This window comes from Teleopsis dalmanni, chromosome 2, assembly GCF_002237135.1.
Source record: "Teleopsis dalmanni isolate 2A chromosome 2, ASM223713v2, whole genome shotgun sequence".
Lineage (NCBI taxonomy): Eukaryota > Metazoa > Arthropoda > Insecta > Diptera > Diopsidae > Teleopsis > Teleopsis dalmanni.
The window spans coordinates 239,980,439-239,987,000 of NC_051847.1; positions in this window are offsets into that span (position 1 = coordinate 239,980,439).

Genomic DNA, 6,562 nt, shown 5'->3' on the forward strand with positions numbered 1-6,562 from the left:
TTGAAGGGATAAGTTTATATAAGTTAATAAGTTTATATAGGTTACAGCTATTTTGAATATCGCCAAAAATTTATTAACAAATTCATTGTCATTCCCCTTAAAAGTTTACAGAATGTGAATGTATTTATTGATGGAACGGTGTCTCTAAATATCAAACGCTAACGAGGGGAGTTAGACCGAAAACGACAATTGTGAAAAATTCAATGTATCTGAAGAGACGAAACTTAATATGTACGCTTAGTTTTGTCAAAGAGGACATAGGCAAATGAGACGGCAAATTTTTTCTGATAATCACATTTAGAATAAGAAAATTTTGTCAGAGAGGCCATAGCTATATAAGAGGACATGAGATAAGCAAATATTTTCTGATAATCATATAGAGAATCAGGAAAACCTCGCAATAACGTTGCCTTGATTTGGGCTATGCAGCCGCTCAGTTACAATATTGTCTCCGACTATGGTATTTTTAGGACTTGTCAGAGAATTTTTCGTTTTTCAGTCATAGTGAAAACATCATTCGAAAGTTTGCTATAAATTGATCAAATTTATTAAAGAATGGAGTTGGTTTCTATCTCCACTAAAAGGTATTACAATAGTTTAGGAAATGGCATAACTTTAGCGACGTCTGCAAATGCTAACCTAACACAGACACATAGGTAATTGTCAAATAAATAAAAATTTTGTTTTATACAAATTTTTTATTATTATTATATATCAATTATATATTTAGTAATATGTACATATAATAAATATAAAGTTAGTTTATATTTCGTACTGGAAATACTATAAATTTTGTTGAAAATATGCAAAATTCTTCGCTGAACTCATAACTCAAAATTTCCAACTCAAATTGTCAGATTTTGCCAGCGGCAACCACCGAAATTTAACCTATGGAGTTGTGCGGTTCAGTTTTCGTCTATGCAAGCAATTTTTATTTTAATTTATTTGGACTATCAATTTTCGTTGTTGTAACTAACAAAGTCGTTATACATTACAGAAGTGTTATTTTGGAAAAAGAAAAAATACAAAAGTTCGAACATTTTATTTTTAAGTATTTAATTATGGCTGAACAGGTACGTTTTGTTTGGCAGACTCAAATTCAATGGGAAATATGCATCAACGTATTAGGTCTACGAATTAATAGAGTAACATCGGGATAAAGTTATCATTAGCAAATACGTTCGACAAGTTTTCAAATTAAAGCCGGCAAATAATTTTCTGGCACACATGTATTTTTATTTACTTGAATTATAATAATAGCAATACATGTGAACTATAGCGATTCATATAACTACAAGGTTGTGGTGTATAATCAACAAAGATTATTGCCTAATTGAAAACTGTATTAAGAATGGTGTGGTCAGACCCGAGAATTTGCTATTGACTAAAATAGATAACTTTATGTGAAAAATAGATCATGTTTATGGGTATGAGTTTGTATAAAAATAATAGACATTATCTGGTATTTCCGTAGCCAAGCATTATGAATTAAAACTTAAACTACATAAATTAGAGATTTAGTTTAATGCGTAAATGTAGCTGGTAGTGGCTCGTGAAGTAGGAGGATAAGAGTTGGCTAGAATACTGTTGTGTACATTGTGAGAATCAGTTTTTTTATATATAACAAATCTATAAACATAATTTACAGTAGTTTATGTTTGAATTTTAAGGTATCAAGACGCCAGCATAAAAGTTTTTTGATTGTTTATTTCTCAAGAAACCTTTGCATAAATTATATAAAATAATTGGTTAAACTTCAATAGAATCACCACAAACTATAATTGACTATGCAATCACATATTGTATTGCACTATATACTTACATTCATAACTATTCATACCTGAGTTATATATCATACGCATTCCGTTCGTACCGCCTGGCACATCAATCAAATGTCATTGCTCCAATTTAACCGTTGCCGCTCATTGTACTAGCAAAGTTCGAAATTTCAAATATTTTGAATAAAAAAAATCAAACTTGAATGTTGGAGAATTTATGATGCTAGGTTTCGATCTTAGCGGAAAAAAAACTGGGTCTATATATTGGCTCAGTGATGTTGGCGCACGAACGCCGCGGCGGCAACAAGTACGAGTATCAATTTTGTTGCCATTATTTTGTTGTTATTGTTGCTACAATTTAATGGTTGTTGTGCGGTTTAAACTGTTAATAAATTTTAGGAATCCATACATATAATTTTTTCTTTTATTTTTTCTTTTATTTTTTTTTTTTTGTTTTTCTTGGTGTAAATATTTTTATATAACATAAGTATTTCTTTTGATAGATACATTGCAAGTACTCGCACTGTTTGAATTGCTATGTTGGCAATGTACCGACTGGGCGTTAACCATTTGATTTAATATTTGCCCTAAAGGTGATGAATACACGCAGTTAATAACAATAATTGTTGTTTACTTGTTGTTGTTACATTATTTGTGTTTATTGTTTGCCAGAAATTGAACTATAAATTTTTGGTAATAATAGACATAAAGCACAAAAGTAGAACAATGTGCCATTTTGTGTTGTTTTGTACAAGAATTTTGGAACCAAAGAGCCAAAGAAAAGGGTCAAATTTATGTCAGTGAACACCTCTATATATTTTCACACATAAAAATTAATACTTTGTGGATAAGAAAAGTTAAAACGCATATCAGAAAATTTTCTAATTATGTAATTATAGTATTTATGTAGAATATTATTGGAATCTATACTTCTACTAGAAAGGGAGTACTTTGACGATAATAAATTGTTTGAATTAGTAATTGATTTTCACATTCATTCTTACAGAAATCACTCAATCTGTGCTATCAGTTAGAGTTGTATCCCATTAATACAGTATTTTTCTCAAAACCCAAGTCAAATTTTATTATTTACCAAATATACGACTAGAAATGTCTACACCTTTTCATTCCACAAAAGAAGTTAATCCTAAACTAAAATTACACAAGCAGTCTTTCAAATAATAGATACGTAGAGAGGGTACATTAGCTCCCGACACAATGCTTACCTCATAGTTCATATCAAACCGTGAGCAGTCAGGAAGAATATGATTAATAACACATAGACTTAGAGATAACCTCCCGACACAGTACTCTTCACTTAACTAATATCAAATTTAAACAATCACAAATAATTTCAGAAATTTCATTTATTCCATATATAGACCAATTTTTTTGATATCAAACAGACACATCTGGTTGTGATTGCAAATCTAAATGATACCAATTATTTTCCTTTACACGGGGCTACATAAATCCATAAAATAAGAAGTTTCCTGAATCTAACAAAATTTTCTCCAACCTATTTAAAATCAAAACTTCGTATAGAAACTTTAATAAGCACAAAGATCACCACACATCCACCTGAAATCATTCCAGTAATATTAACTTCAGAAAATAATATGACAGGATCCAGGATTGATTTTGAAAATAATTTCAGTATACATCTGAATTCTTTTGGTTAACTATTTTATTAAACACAAGATAATTAACTATATCTCTTAAGTGGGATCAAATATAATCGTATAATAAAATAATTAGATGGCACATAATTGCATGACTATAGAAAATTTTCATCAATCGATAAAAACTTCACAAGTGGACAGTTTAACTTTCTAATCATGTTTACCTCGGTGTACTAATTTACAATGTACAAAGATTAAAATGTACATATTTTACACACATAATGATCAGATATTAATAGAACGTATCTATATGTTCAGTTTTATATGGATTTCATTTCATGCCATTTCAAATATTAGATGGAGCTCAAAATATTCTGTCGTCTTCTGATCAGAACTCACAGGGATAGAGATAACAAGAGCAACAAGAAATATAATGAGAACGTAGTACCCTAGAAAGCAATGTATAGAAATTATGAAGTACAGTGAAAGCATTAACCGCATTCACTGGAGCAGTTTTGTATAGAAATTGTGGTTTAAAAGAAGTTGTAGGAATTAATTTGTTTATTGTTCTATAATAGGTAGTTCAACAAACGAAAATTTTGAAAAAGTATATTCAAACTTAATTGTGTTTCTTAATCGTATTTCTAATCAAAATTTTATTTGATTTATAAGAGTGTAGAATAGGTAAGACATTAAGCAAGTATCAGAAGGGCGTTCCCTCCCCATTATGTTCTGAGGCTGGAAATATATTTTGAATTGGAGACGAAGCAGTGTGAAAAACTTTCATATCAATACTTAAACGTTTTTGATTATTCAAAAACAATTAAGTATTTTTTCCAAATATTTCAAATATTCTTTGTCGCCATTTACCTATTTTAATTCTGAAAATAAACTGGAACCGAAATAAGAACTTAATATGAGTATTAAACACTTTATCTGCGGTTTTTGTTATGAAATGCTAAAGTTATCACGTTACATATACCTTCTGCTCAAAAAGTACTCGGATTTTGGAAATAAAACACACAAATTTAAATTTTATCCAAATTTATTTTATCTCCTTCAAAATATGCTCCTTCTGAAGCAATACACATATGCCAACGCTTAACCCAATCCTCCACACACTTTTCGTTGGCCCGTGCAGGTATGGCTTTTAATTCTTTCGGCGAATTCTCTTTTACCGATTCAATCGCCTCAAAACGTTTACCACGAAGGGGCAATTTGAGTTTCGGGAACAGGAAAAAGTCGCACGGATTCAGAACTGGCGATTATGGTGCCTGAGCGATGACAGTGGTGCCGTGTTTGGTCAAAAAATCGCGTACAACAAGAATTTTCCATAGTAATAGTTTAGTTTTATATTAACAGCTGCTGTAAACAAACTAATTGACAGATGGGGCTCAAATTTGTACCATATGTTAAGAAAGGGTGTACCAATATAATAAAAAAATTTTTGAAAAAGGTATATTACTTAAGGAGTAGTTAAGAAACAACAAAATCCGGATACTTTTTGAGCAGAAGGAATAATGGAATAGTGGTATGCGGAACTAAAGCTCAAAATATATTCTTTGTGAATTTTTTCTATTGACAGAGGTTGTTTTCTTCGTCGCTTAAGTGTTATTGTCATACCTACATATAAGTTGTGAAAGAACAAATTCCAAACTGAATACAAATATATAATATTTAAGGCCTATACTAACAGTACTAAAAGCATAGCAATGCATTCATTCTAGTTGCAGTACATCTTAGCTTGTAACAATAATAATATTACATGTGTACTTTCTTATGTACATATATAATCATTATTTCACATTTTATTTAAAGTATTTCTTGATAAAACTTCTTTGTCTATATAAACCAAAATTAAAATTGGCTCTATAAATAGACAATCTTTATGCATTTATGTGTTTTCAACGTCTTTATGGATCATTAAATACTTTAAATATATTCCATAAATGTACAATTGTAGTACGCTTTCCACTATGAAAGGATTCAGAAAGTCTTGCACATTTCATGCAAATTAATATTTATGAAAAGATATTTTTTTAATACCACAAATGTTCAACGAAAACTGTAAAATCAATGTAGCAAAGCCGCCAAATTGTATAGTTTTATTAATAGTTATATCTAAGGAGTATAGGCTACAGCAAAGCTTGTTTAATATAGGATCAAGTATTTTGAAGAAGAAGAGATGAAAGTTTTTTTAATGTCTTTCAAGTAGTCATTAGAGGATAAAATAAAATCATAAATAAATAAATTTTAAGTACTTTTTATATATAATTTAATTGTTAAAATTAATTGAAATTAAGTTGCATTCATGCTGAGTATAGTTTGTTTGGTGAAAGACGCCTACCCAATCCACTTTAAGTGCTCAACAATTCAGTAATTTAAGCGCATAACGGCTTTAAAATAGCACAAAAGTGTTATAAAAACTCCAACAGCAATTTCGAATCTGAAGTCGTTGGCGTCAATTCAAAGCACCAGGCCAGACCAACGAGATACAAATTTGCATCTTCACAATATGCGCCAATTTTCGATGTTTGCTGTAACAACAGGTGCAGTTAGCGCTGAATGCTTAGCGCTTAGCTGAAGCTATGAATGAAATGCAGTGAATGATAGAGTAAAATAGAAAATATAAAAGATATATCTGAACACAAAAAAGAGCACAATATTCGGCAATGCCAACACAATTGAATAGTTTCAGTTAAACAGTTTTAGAGATGAAATTTGCATGTGGGTTGAGTTATGCCGAGTGACGAATAGCAACAACCGCAGTGCAGTTACAATAACTGCAACAATCGTAAGACAATGCAACAAGTTACAAAAAATTATCACGTAGGTTGAATTCATGCAGGAAATAGAATTTTCGTTACTTTACGTTATTCCATGTTACTCTATGTTACTCATGTTGCATTCAAAAAAACAAACAAGCAAATAAACTTCACAAAAGCAACAAAGCCAACTTAGACAACAGACAATAATGACACTTCACGACACAAACATTGCACAAATTTATGGTCTAAAATTCTAGTATAGTTCAGAATGCTCTTAGATACAAAATTTTTTAACACTCTAAACAAAAGAGTATATAGAATATACGTAGCTCAAGACAAACTTTGATACTTAGGTTGAGTATAAATAATTTAAAATCCTAGTAAGAAATTTATT